The sequence below is a fragment of the Erinaceus europaeus genome, chromosome 2 (assembly GCF_950295315.1).
Source record: "Erinaceus europaeus chromosome 2, mEriEur2.1, whole genome shotgun sequence".
NCBI lineage: Eukaryota > Metazoa > Chordata > Mammalia > Eulipotyphla > Erinaceidae > Erinaceus > Erinaceus europaeus.
The window spans coordinates 126,890,104-126,903,900 of NC_080163.1; the positions used below are offsets into that span (position 1 = coordinate 126,890,104).

Consider the following 13,797-nt stretch of genomic DNA (forward strand, 5'->3'; position numbering starts at 1 on the left):
GGAAACCTATAGGCCAGAATGCACATCCTGGATTTGGGGGAAAGAAGGAGAATCCTTGGTCAGGAAAACTCCTTAGTATGGCATTTAACTAGAACCCAAAGGCTGAATATGAATAGGCTAGTTGAGGGGGCAAGGAAAGTGTGTCACCTGGAAAGAAGAGGAATTTGGTGTGAGTATACCAAGTGTGGTTGGAGGGAAAGAGTGAAATGAGGTTGCAGATGAAATTGGAAGTCAGAAAATGTATAGACTCATGCTATGGATTTTTAGTTTATCCTCTGAACAACGGGAATCCATCAATGAATGTCAGCCACAGAGTGACATGGTCAGATGTATGTTTTAAATAGATCACTTGGTTGTCAGGGTAGAATAGATATATAGAAGAACCAACAATGGATGTGGTATATATTAGTCAAATGGCTACTGCAGAGATACAGGAAAGGTGAGGGTGATTAAGACTAAGGAAGATGGAATTAAGTAGCTAGGTGAGATAGAAGTTGGGAGTTTAAATCAATGAGGCTCATGTTTGATTGGGTGTGAGGAAAGGGAAATGTCAAATCCAATTACTTTTATTTTTGCTTCCCTAGAAATAGTATAGACAGTGGTTCCATTTAAGGTGATAGATTAGAGAAGAGAAACATGTTGGGGTGGTACAAGGAAATTAAGAGGTCTCTCAGATGAATATAAAATTAAGATGATTATAGACTTCTTCTTCTTTTTTTGTCATCCCCAGGGATCGTCCAGGCTGATTTTTTTTCTTTCATCTTTTTAGGTAGAATGAGACAGAGAAGCAGAAAGACACCACAGCATAAAGCTTTCATCAAGACCATGGGGACTGACTCAAACCTGGGGCACATACATGTCTAAACAGTGCACTCTGCAAGTGAGTTATTTTGTTGGTACAAGACTTTTTAAAATAATAATATATATATATATATATGTATTTATTTATTTATTAACATGGTGGGGGAGGGAGTGAGCTAGAATATCATCTGGCACATAAGAAACCAAGGATCAAACTCAGGACCCCAAGCTTGTAAGTCCATTGCATCACATCCTGGGTTGTGATTGTCTTCAGCAGGGGAGATTAGGGAGACAGAAGATGCTGTAGTCTGAAGAGCTCAACGATGTCGAATGGATGAGATAACCAAGGGAAGAAGTAGAGGGAAACAAGAACTTAAAAATGCAATTCTGTGGTCTGGGAGGTGGTGCAGTGGGTAGGGTATTAGACTCACAAGCATGAGGTCCTGAGTTTGATCCCCTGCAGCACATGTACCAGAGTCATGTCTGGTTCTTTCTCTCCTCCTATCTTTCTCATTAATAAATTAATAAAATATTTTTAAAATACATGTATTACAAAATACAGGCAGTTAAAAGCTCTATCTGGGGGAGTTGGGAGGTAGCACAGCGGGGTAAGTGCAGGTGGTGCAAAGTGCAAGGACCAGCCGAAGGATCCCAGTTCAAGCCCCCGGCTCCCCACCTGCAGGGAAGTTGCTTCACAGGTAGTGAAGCAGGTCTGTAGGAGTCAATCTTTCTCTCCCCCTCTCTGTTGTCCCCTCCTCTCTCCATTTCTCTCTGTCCTATCCAACAACAATGACAACAATAACAACAATAATAACTACAACAATAAAACAACAAGGGCAACAGTAAATAAATAAGCTCTATCTGGTAAATATTCTCTGAAACAAGCTTTGTATATCTGAGTTTTGTATATCATAGGACGGGACGGGACTCAGAAGCACAGATACCAGGGGCATATTCAAACAAAATAATTTATACCATTTGTAACCAGTGTTATCAAGATGAAAAAAAAAATGTAGACCATTAAGTCACAAATAAGTAAGAATTGTTATAGTCTTCCGGGGTAAGGTGAAACTTGTTCTAATGCTCAAGGTAAAGGAAAACAAGGAAGATCATTTTCCTTTAAGAGTGCCTCCATGTGGAAGCTATTTTACTGAAATAGCTAACACATTTTAAGAGGCTACTGACATGCCTCAATGGATCCAAATCTCAGCTGTGCCACTGGAGTTATGTAGTCTACAGCATATCTCTTAAGCTCTCTCTGTTTCAGTTGCCTCACCTAGTAGAGAAAATGACAATAGGTACATCACAGGTTAACCTAAAAATCAGCTGAGTTATAAAAAAATGTACTTAGAAATATTTTGGAAATATCAGTACTTTTTAGGTGTTAACATTTTCACATAGGAGCCAACAAAAGAGAGAAACCCCAAAGCATTTGTTTCTTTCATTGACTTTCTTTTCTATAGCTCTATTTTATTAATCTTTATTATTTTCTTGCTTCATCTCCCTCTGTGTTAATTAGATTTTATTCTAATTTATTAAGGTGGGGGTTAAGCTCACTGATTTGAAACTTTTCATTCTTTTTCCAATATAATCATTTAATAGTATAATTTCCCTCTAAGTACTGCTTAAGCTGTACTCACAGATAGTTATCTTAAGAGGTGTTTTTTTTTTTCATTCATTTATAAATATTTCTAATTTATCCTATGATTTCTTCTTTGGCCAATTAATTATGTAATTTCTATTTTTATTTTCCACTGCCTAAAAATATTCCATTGTTAGAGACTGACTGGCTGCACACGGGGTTGAGTGCACACATTACTATGTAGAAGGACCCCTGTTTAAGTCCCTAGTCCCCATTACTCCCACAAGGGAGATGCTTTACAAGCAGTGAAACAGTGCTGCAGGTGTCTTTCTCTCCCTCTTTATCTCTCCTTCTTTCTCAAAGTCCTCTTTGTATCCAAAATTGTTAGTAATTTAATCCCACTGTAGTCAAAGAACACTTTATATGATTTCAACTCCTAATTTAATTAAATAATCCTGTTTTATTATCCAGAATATAATTTAAATTGTTGAATATTTTATGTGCACCAAAAGGAATGGATATTATGCTATTAATGAGTATAGTAGTCTATAAATGTCAAAAGACACCAAATTAGTTGATAATGTTGTTTGTGTTTCCTCCAGTTTTACTGATTGTCAGCTCACCATTGTTTACAGAGATAGGAATTTTGAATAAAATAAAATAAAAATGAAATAAAACTGCTCATGTAATTTGAAATTGTATTTGGTTTGCCTCTAGTTAAGCTTGTTGGTGTGTAGAAATAAATAAATATATTCCTTATATTAGTCCTGTTCTGGTCTATTTTTTATATTAATGGTCTCTTCAGTATACTTTTCATTTGAGTTTGCGTGGCATATCTTTTACCATCTGCTTACTTTAACCTGTGCTATTATTATGTTAGGCTGAGAAAACAGTTGAAGTGAGCTAACATTTTGTGTCAACTTGGCTGGGTTATGGTACTAATTATTTGGTCAAATTATAGCCCAGGTGGTATCAAGATAAATTTTAGATGACAATAACACTTACTTTATTAGGTTTTGAGTATATGTATGTATGGGTAAGGCTCATCCATTCAATTGAAGGCCTTAAAAACTGACGTCCCATAGGAAAATGGCAATTTTTTCTCTAGATTACCTTTAGAGTCAAACTTACATTTGCATTTCTTCTCTGCAGATTTTACACTTGCAAGCCCCCAAAACCCTATGAGCCAATTACTGCAAGCAAATTTGTCTGAAAATTCAACCTATTCTTGATTCTGTTTCTCCAGAAAACCCTAATATATTGGGCCCTTTTTTATAGGTGATAATCTTTGTTTTTTAATTTAAGTGTTTAGATGATTTACATTTAATTTGCTAGTGACATGCTCCAGTTTTGATATGTTGGTTTGCTATTTATGTGTATGCCTTCTACTCTTCCAGTTGCTCCTCAGTTCTTGCCTCCTAATTAACCAAGTAAGTAGTTTAAATTGTCAACTTACATCCCCATGACTTATTGCTTTACCTCTGTCTATATTTGAAAAAGTTATTATCATGTAAATATCTATAATCTATACTGCCAATTAATGTCTAGCAGAAGATTCCTACAACAGTATTCATCTATTTCCCCTTCCTTCCGTTTGTGCTGATACTTAGTCTATTTTTTTCCCCTTTTGTTGCCTTTGTTATTACTGTTGTCAGGACAGAGAGGGGTAGAAAATAGAGGGGAAGAGAAAGATAGACACCTGCAGAACTGCTTCACTGCTTGTGAAGTGACTCCTCTGCAGGTGGGGAGCCAGGGGTTCCAACTAGGATCTTTAAGCTTGACCATGTGCGCTTACCCCTGTGCTACCACCTGGCCCCCTCACAGTCTATTTTTATAGACTTACTGAACATCACAGTAATTATTGCTATTTTTCTTTAAATAGTCTATTTTTTAAAGTTTTTTTTTTTTTTTTTTTTTTTTTTTTGCCTCCAGGGTTACTGCTGGGGCTCAGTGCCTGTACCAGGAATCTACTGCTCCTGGAAGCCAGTTTTCTGATTTCATTGCCTTGTTGTTATTGTTGCTGGATAGGACAGAAGGGGGAGAGAAAGACACCTACAGGCCTCCTTCACTGCCTGTGAAGCTACCCCCTTGCGGGTGGGGATCCAGAAGCCCAAAACCACGATCCTGGAGCTGGTCCTTACTCTTTGCACCATGTGCATTTAACTGGCCCCCTAAATGATGTTTTAACTGAAGAAAAATATGTTATCTACTTGTAATAAGGAGGTATCTCTGCAGTAAAGTTCATGACTTGCATATGTGAGGCTCTAATTTTGATCCCTGGTATCACATAACAGAAGGACTAGTCAAAAACAAAAACAAAAAAAATCATAAATGGGAAGCACAGGGAGCAGCGTGGGGATCTCAGTTCGAGCCCCTGGCTCCCCACCTACAGGGGAGTCACTTCACAAATGGTGAAGCAGGTCTGCAGGTATCTTTCTCTCCTCCTCTCTGTCTTCTCCTCCTCTCTCTGTCCTATCTAATGGCAATGACATCAATAACAACAGCAACAATAATACAACAATGGTGAGGAACAACAAGGGCAACAAAAGGGAAATAAATAAAATCATAAATGGGGTGGACAGTAAAACCCCAGCAATGACTACAAATAAATATATATTATATTTTATATATTATATTTTAATATTTTAGAATTATTTAAATATTGATTAAATTAATTATTAATTTTATTACATATACACTTAAATAACATATACTAAACATAATACATTAAATGTATCTAATATATAAATATATAGTACTTATATTTTCCCTATTAGCAAAAATATTTTCCTTTGCCTTCTCAAATATATGGGATGGGGGCTTAGGGGTGCACACCTGGTTAAATGCACACATTACAGTGCACAAGGACTTGGTTCAAGCACCTGGTCCCCTCTTACAGGGGGAAAGTTTCACAAGCAGGTCTATAGGTATCTCTCTATCCCATCAAATAAAATGAAGTTAAAAAAAACAAATACATGGAATGTATTTGTAGTTGTCTTCTAAAATTGTTATATTATGCTGCTTCTACTAAGGGACATCCCTTTTTTGTTGTTGATATTTTGTCTTGTCACATTTTCTTACTGTTTTGCTTGTCTGGTGAATATAGTACATTGAATATTACATCGACATAAAACTTGTTTCTAGTCTAAAGTGAGTTAAGTCTGCCTTAAATAAATATTTTTAAATAGTGAAAAGGGAGATATATGTACATGTGGACATTACTTTGTTTTACATGGTATGCAAAAACATACTATGAAAAGATACTAAGACATCTACCTATAGATGTTATTAGATGCTAGGTTTACATCTTGTTTTTTTATTCTTTTTCATTAATTATTTGTTATTTTCTAACTTGTTGTTTCCTTTGTCATCACTGGGACTTCAAAGTACTCTCCCCAGACAAAAGGAGAGCAACAGAAAGGAAAAGATATCATAGTGCATAAGTTTTCTCCAGTGTAATGGGGGCCAGGCTTCAACCTGGGTCCTATGCCTGACAAAGCAGACACACACTATCTAGATGTACTATCTTGCCAGTCCATGTTTCCTAAGGAAGTTTTAGAAGCTTATTTTATATTGAAAAAATGAACTGCATTTAAAAACAATTATATGATTAGAAAGTAAATCTAGCATAAGACTCATCTAAAAATAATCAGACATGAAATAATACAAATATGTACATCTTCTTTTCTTCATTTCTTTTTGGATTCACTCATGGTATTGGCACTTACTCTAAAGACAAGGTGAAGTTTTTGTCCAAAAAAAATTAATGCAGTGGCAAAACTTTATTTCCAAAAATAACTGAGATTTATAATATATGTATAGCTAAATAAAAATCATCAAAATGAAGGTAAAATTAAAGGCGTAGGTAATGAAATAGATAAAATAGATGTTGGCTGTAAACTAGTGAAAAACACTGGGTGAGCCATGGAAAGGATACATTGTGATATTAAGCAAAAAAGTTAAGATGAAAGGGATGCTTTTGAAATTAACATAAAACTATGGGGAGAGGGAGAGAGAGAAAAACAGTAGGATTTGGAACTCTCAGAGTTAAATCAAAAGTCATTTCATCTGGAGATGTCTGTTTCAATTTTATTCTATTTCTAACTTCTAAGGCAACATTTTCACATAAACTAGATCAAAGAACACTCAGTAGTTATAATTGTTGTACTCAGCTCTTTGAGGACAAAAGAGAATGCCAGGCAGAGGCCCCCTTCCTTAATGGAACTGGGTTCCTAGAGAGTAGGGAAGATACATACATAAACCTGGAATAGTTTCAGACTAAAGCAAGACAGTGTATGATTGATCTTAACTTAAAGTCAAAAGCCTGCAAGATTTCAGTTAAAGGTCGACCTTTGGTTCTTAATGGATAGGTAAGAACAGATAAGCAGAGAGGAAGGAAAAGACTTTAAAGGAAAATGAACAGCAGAGTAAATCCTAGAGAAGATAAGGGCATTGCAAACAGCAGGATGAGGTAGACAAATGTAGAGGGGCAACAGGGATGAGAAAATAAACGCATCAGTTCTTGGAGAGATTATTTCTCTGAAGTCATATCAACAGTTCTAGTTCTAATTTCAAATCCTATCTCTGCTATATGCTAAAGGATGTAGAGTGAAGCAAAGATTTCAAGGGAGTATGAAGAACCCCTAGACCAGATTCCTTTTCAGGAACTCACAAAGGTTGGCAGAGAGTGGGATGTACACTGACTGCATGAGAACAGACTACCAGACTCTTCTGAGGAATGATTCTCTGCTGTCTGCTGAGATGAAAATGTTCATATTTCTGGTTTTCTTTTAACCCTGTAATGATCCAAGAGGTGAGCAGTATACATCCATACCACATGGAAGGCATCCAAAGCTCAGAGTTGGTGTAACTTTCAGAGGGTACCAAAGCTAGGCAGGAAAGGCAGAAGGTAAAATTAGAACTATAACACTGTTCCTTCTTAGGGAACAATAGCTCTTTCTGCACCCTCTTTGGTCACACTTAACCTGACAAAAACTAGCCAAATGATTCCATTTCCCAGTGGCCTGTGCCTTTCCTGAGGTTGGGGTCATACAGGACTTGCTCCAGGCTACAAGCGGGCAAGAGATCCTTGTGGATATTGGTACATAGGCACTCAGTGAATGTGAACAAAGAATATGTTCCTCTCCCATTATACTCTCCCATTATATAATAGGAAAAATGTGCCAGACATATGATACAGAAGCAAATATAAATTATGAACAATCCATGTGGAAGTCTAAGTACATCTGCACATTGCACAAAGGGAAACAAGTGCTTTTGAAGCCAGAGAGAGAACACATGAAACTGCTATGCTGTCCTTCCTTCTGCAGGAAGACCTGTACTTTTAAAATGAGGCCACAGTGAATACATATCTGATGTCTGAATTAACTATCCCATTAAAGCATGCTCACCTCTTGCCTCCCCAGCCCATCCCCCCACTCAGGCTCAGCCTATCATTAGCCACTATCTGGAATCGACAGTAGAGTAATTTGAACTCTGGTTCCCAAGGGCCTATTCTTTTACTTCCTGCTGTAGGAATACGGTGTGTATTGATTAGATATCAGACCGTAATGGGCTTCCAATCTCTCTGCCTTAAGATATATGATGGAGATGACAGGAAACAGATACCCTGTTACTACTTGTAAATAGTCTGGTTGAACAAAATGGTTGGTAACCACTTCAGTGCCATGCACTTTTGCCACCAAGAATGAACTACTTTTTCCAATACCATGTCTTGGAAAGAGAAGAGAAGGGAAGACTTGGGGTTTCCTGGTGTGCCTAGAACTGGCTGCCCAAGATCACCATTAACTCATCATACTCCCTTCAGAGGAAGGAAGTTAACTACTTAAAAGAAAACCAACAGCATTCCAGATCATTTGCCTCTGGGTGACTCTTGGAAAGGAAGGGTGATGGTTGAAAGCTAAGCCCAGCTGAAAGCATTCTTTCTCCGCTTATGAACAAAGTTCTTGTGTTAGCTGCTGCTCAGAGCCTCAGTTTCATCATCTGTCAAATGGAAAAAGTAATGCCATTCTGGGTTTGGGCAGTAGCATAGTGGGTTAAGTACACATGGCGCAAAACACAACGACTCACATAAGGATCCCGGTTCAAGCCCCTGGCTCCCCACCTGTAGGGGAGTCACTTCACAGGCAGTGAAGCAGGTCTGCAAGTATTTATCTTTCTCTCCCCCCTCTTCATTTCTCTCGGTCCTATCCAATAACCAACGACATCAACAACAATATTAACAACAAGGCTACAACAACAAGGGCAACAAAAGGGGGAAAAATTGGCCTCCAGGAGCAGTGGATTCATGGTGCAGGCACCGAGCCCCAGCAATAGCCCTGGAGGCAAAAAAGAAAAGAAAAAGGAAAGAATGCCATTCTTAGCAGTGCTATGAAGACTGGCTGAAGTAACACATCCAGAGCTGCTAAGATAAGGCCTGCTTAGTTATCCTACCTTCCCCAATGCTGCCCCATGCCCTGACACAGAAGATTCCCTTTGCTGGATTTCTAATAGTGTCCAGGTCAGGAAATAGGTACCATACAATGTACCACTTTGGATGTCACATGCATACCTCAAAGAACACATACTGGTGGCGTTTGCAGAAAAATGGACTGAGAGAGTCTCACCCTGAACTCTTTCTGGCACTGGGAAACACTGGGTTTACCTTGCTGATGACAGTCTGGCCCACCAGTGTCAATAAATCCCTGTTTGTCTCCACTTGGGTATTACCAGTCCACTACTCCACCGCTGCAAGCTGAATTTTCCTTTCCTTTTTTTTTTTTTAATATTTATTTTATTTATTTATTTATTCCCTTTTGTTGCCATTGTTGTTTTATTGTTGTAGTTATTATTGTTGTTGTCATTGTTGGATAGGACAGAGAGAAATGGAGAGAGGAGGGGAAGACAGAGAGGGGGAGGGAAAGACAGACACCTGCAGACCTGCTTCACTACCTGTGAAGAGACTCCCCTGCAGGTGGGGAGCCGGGGTTTGAACCGGGATCCTTATGCCGGTCCTTGTGCCTTGCGCCACCTGCGCTTAACCCACTGCGCTACAGCCCGACTCCCTCCTTTCCTTTATTTATTTATTTTTTTTTAGATAGGCAAACACACATAGAGAAGATACCAACCACAGCTTTCCCCATGATAGTGGGGATCCACTCCAACATGGGTCAAGAGCATTACAAAGCAGGTGCACTATCCAGGTGAGCTATCTCACAGGTCTGATAACTTCCTGTTTGAAGCTGGCCTGAGGTTGCTTTATGGGTTCAATCACTTCCTACACAAGCCTCTGCTATTTAAGTCAGAGGGACTCTGATTCACACCTTGATAACTGCAAAGGTAGATTCAAAGGTGACCAGAATACCTTCCTTCTGGAAGTGGCCCTGCAGATGTCAAGGAAAAGCCTCATGTGCTGCTCTCCCTGATAGGACTTTGATACTGCACAGAAGAGGGGGTGTCTTCTACTAGATCCCTAGCCTCCTTCCCTTTTCCTATCAGTAAAGAGGGCGGAAAATTAAATCAAATGCCAAAAGGCAGTTCAGTAGGATTCCAAAGGATGACTGTTAACTTTTAAGGGGAAATAAAATGCAAGTTTATACATTTTTAATTACACTGGGCCTGGAGCTCATTTTCATTTATTACTGGCTCTATCAGCCACTTATCTGCCACTTCCCTAATCTTTGCCCTACAAACAGACATGACCTCTGGTCAAGTAAGATAAATGGAGAATTATAAATGGCTACCTGCTGGGAGCTGAATGGGAAAGAATAGAACAAAAAGCCAGGAGCTCCAGCTAATCCTACATTCCACACTTCCTTGGGGTAGGTAAAGACAAAAGCAAGGGGGACCTAACCTCCTCTTCTGCTAACATTTCCCCTGTTTCTCTTTTCTCCCCTTCCCCCATTAGGATTAGGAGATCAATAAAGCCAACTCTGAGAGAGGAAGGAATGGATCCTTACACTGGTATCAAATGCCCCATCTCTGCAGCATGTGGAGAGTGGAGAAGGGCCAGCATCCAGCCAGTCACCTAACCACCTAACCATAAGTTCCCCAAACACTGAATTCCTAGTATTGGCTTCAACAGCATTGTCCCTCCTAGAGATTGCTCTAAATTAGCCCTGGAAGAGAATGTGACTATCACCTTCTAGCCAGAGTGATCTGGATAAGCAAGAAGCAGAGACCCACCCCAATGCTAAATCTCTGGGATTCATTGTCTCTGTTTACCCTCTGGGAAACTCTTTGAAGCTGCTAATCTCTATTGTACAGATAAGGATAACTGAGGCTTGAAGAAACTAGGAAGCAAAATGGTAGTTGGAAAGCAGACTTCACACAAAGATCTGTCCAACTCTCCTAGAACAAAAGACTTATCTCTGAGCTCCTTTTGGGCCAAGTTTACCAGCTTTCCATCAGCAAAGTAAAGGAAGAGGTCAAAGAAATCATCTAATCTAACCCTTCATTGTCAGATGAGAAAGCATGAGTCAGAAAGGGACTGGTTCAAGTTCACAGTGACTATGTATCCTCCATGATAAATGTCAATTCCAGTCCTTGAGCAAGATAAAGAGCTCCTGCCCAGGAAACCTACATCCTCCTCAGGATTCTAGCAATATATACACCTCTCCCTAGCAACAGGAGCTATGAAGACCAAAAAACTGGGGACACAAATGCTTGACACAATACAAGTGACTTTCATTACACATTCCTTACATATACAGAACATAAGACGTTAAAGTTTGAGTAGTGAAAAACAGGTAAACTATAGGCTTAGTTGTGTGTGAATGTGTATTCTTTTCTTTAAGATGTTACAGACAAATCTGAACATAGAAGAAAAATGAAAACTGCTGTAACTACTGAGAATCTGACACTGAAATGCATATTTACTTTTGAATTTATTTTAAAAATATTTTATTTATTGGGAGTCGGCAGTAACACAGCGGTTAAGTACAGGTGGCGCAAAGTGCAAGGACCAGTGTAAGGATCCCAGTTTGAGCCCCCGGCTCCCCACCTGCAGGGGAGTCGATTCACAAGCAAGCTACTATCTGTTTATCTTTCTCTCCCCCTCTCTGTCTTCCCCTCCCCTCTCCAGTTCTCTCTGCCCTATCCAACAATGATGACATCAATAAATACAACAATATAAAAACAAGGGCAACAAAAGGGAATAAATAAATAAATTAATTAAATACATATTTTATTTTATAAAGTTGTTGAAATTATCTTTATTTATTGGACAGAAACAGATAGAAATTGAGAGGGAAGTGAGAGATAGAGAGGGAGAGACACTTGCAGCACTGTTTTACCACTTGCAAAGTTGTCCCCCTGCAGGTGGGGACCGGGGACTCAAACCTCAGTCCTCGTTTGTGCACTGTAATGTGCATGCTCAACCAGGTGCACACCATCTTCCCCTGCTTTTCAATTTATTTTGATAACTCAACTTGCTTTTTTATGGTATTGAAGTAATCGAGTTTTTTGAATTCACTAGTTGAAAAGTAAATAAGAATAAACAAAAAGCATTTCTAAATTGAATGTTCTTACCTCAAAATGAAATGTTGAGATTTTTAGAAAGAAGAATAATGACACTGTCATTTGCTAAGTGCTTACTTGGGGTGAGGTATTTCACAGATGCTACTCAATAATCCCTTCAAAGTTCCTACAAAGTATTATTATCTCCATTTTACAGATGGGAAAACTGAAGGAAGGAAAAGAGCTCACTAAGGCCCATAACTTGACAGCAAAGGAACAGACAAAAGAATTGCAGAACCAACATTGTAGGTAAGATACCACTTTACTTATTCACAAGTGGAATGTTAGAGCCAGGTAAAAACAACAAAAATCACAATTATGATAGCACTCATTCTACACTGAAATTTTGGAACATATTCAACTGCTCTGGTGAGGACATTTCAAACATTAACCCATGTCATCCTAACAAGAAACCCAGGGAGGGAGAGTTTTTCACTGTTTATTACAGATGAGAAAATACAAGAACAAAAACAGTAGGTAAGATGTCCAGCATTACAAAGTTAGTAAATGACAGAGCCAGAATTCAAACTTGGTAAGTTCAGTCCCAGTTCTGCATTCATACTATCATACCCTGTTGTTCCTCTAGGAAGAGCAAATTCAGTTCAGTGGTGTCCTATCAAAATATGGTTTTATATGCTGGGTCAAAGAATACAAGGTAAAGGGGGGGTGGGTGTGTTAACATCAGAGAACAGAGAAATCAGGAATTCTAGAAATATCAAGAGGCCAAAGTCACCACTTATTTAATCAATGAAAATATTGTTAACCCTGAATTGTATTTTCACTTAGAAATTTCATGACTTTCTATCCTTTTAATATGTATATTGTATTATTTCCTCCCTGAAGACTTGGAGAAGCCTATGCCCAAAGCTTTAACTTTTACAGTTATAATTAAGGTATGAGAGACTTTCCCTAATGCATTTCTTTTCCACCAAGGTCAATACTCAGGGTAAGGCACTGTGCGTGGTGTTCTCTGTGATAAACACTCCTGGGCTTTTGACTTGCTGCCCCTCATCAGTCTGTCCACTAGGTTTCCCAGGGGCTTTCAGAATGGTCTATGAATACCCTACCCCACTTCAGTTTTTATGCCTCAGGGCACAAGAATTTTTGGCTGGAGGAAATAGTGGGCCTTTTCCTTTGTTGCTGTGTGGTCTGACACATAAATAATTTTCTAGTTCACCATTAGTGGACATGAGACTCCTTCCTGCATAAACACCAAGAATCAGTTCACAGAAAGACCATCACTATCCCATTCATGAGGGCCACTCAATAAGTGAAAGGTCAGGTAAGAAAATTGATGGACATTTAAAAATCCCTTCCAGGTTAGCAGGTACTTTGTGCATTCTGTCATTTTTATTACCATAAACACTCTAAAAAATTGCCCTTGACAACCCATCTTATAGATACAGAAGCTGAGGGTCCTGATATGCCAAAGGTCATGAAATGAGTATAATACTAAAGACACCTAGAATGTCCTAAGTTCTTGCTACACACCAGAAATTGTGCTACAAATAGCAGATGGTCAGAAAAGTCATGATGCATTTTTGCATAAAAAACACGTCATGACTTTTCCAACAATACTAACGTAATTCAGTAATAGTTCTGCATACTAACAGTAATTGTCATCCCTATTCTATGGTTGAAAAGACTGAAGAACAGAGATGTTAAGTGACTAGCCCCCAAGTCAAACAGATAGTAAACAATCTGAAACCAGAGTACTGTCTTTCAAGCTTGTACTCTTAAGAAACCATGAAAAATGACCAAAATTTTCCAGTAAATCAGAAAGGAAGGTTCTGTAACCTCCATTTTAGAGATACAAATGGATAGGGATAGCTTCTGGGCAATCGCCAGTCTTGGGATTTCAGGTCAGAAAGCATTAACTAGAGGCTTGGTTCTGCTGC

At 38.7% G+C, this 13,797-nt stretch overlaps 1 long non-coding RNA gene across 1 annotated transcript; it reads left to right on the forward strand.

Moving 5' to 3' along the window:
• The first annotated feature begins 796 nt into the window (after positions 1 to 796).
• Positions 797 to 12,142, forward strand: LOC132536973 (uncharacterized). Its single transcript, XR_009548492.1, has 3 exons — positions 797 to 880; positions 3,781 to 3,813; positions 12,057 to 12,142. It is a non-coding gene; the product is annotated as an uncharacterized LOC132536973 (long non-coding RNA).
• The last annotated feature ends 1,655 nt before the right edge of the window (positions 12,143 to 13,797 follow it).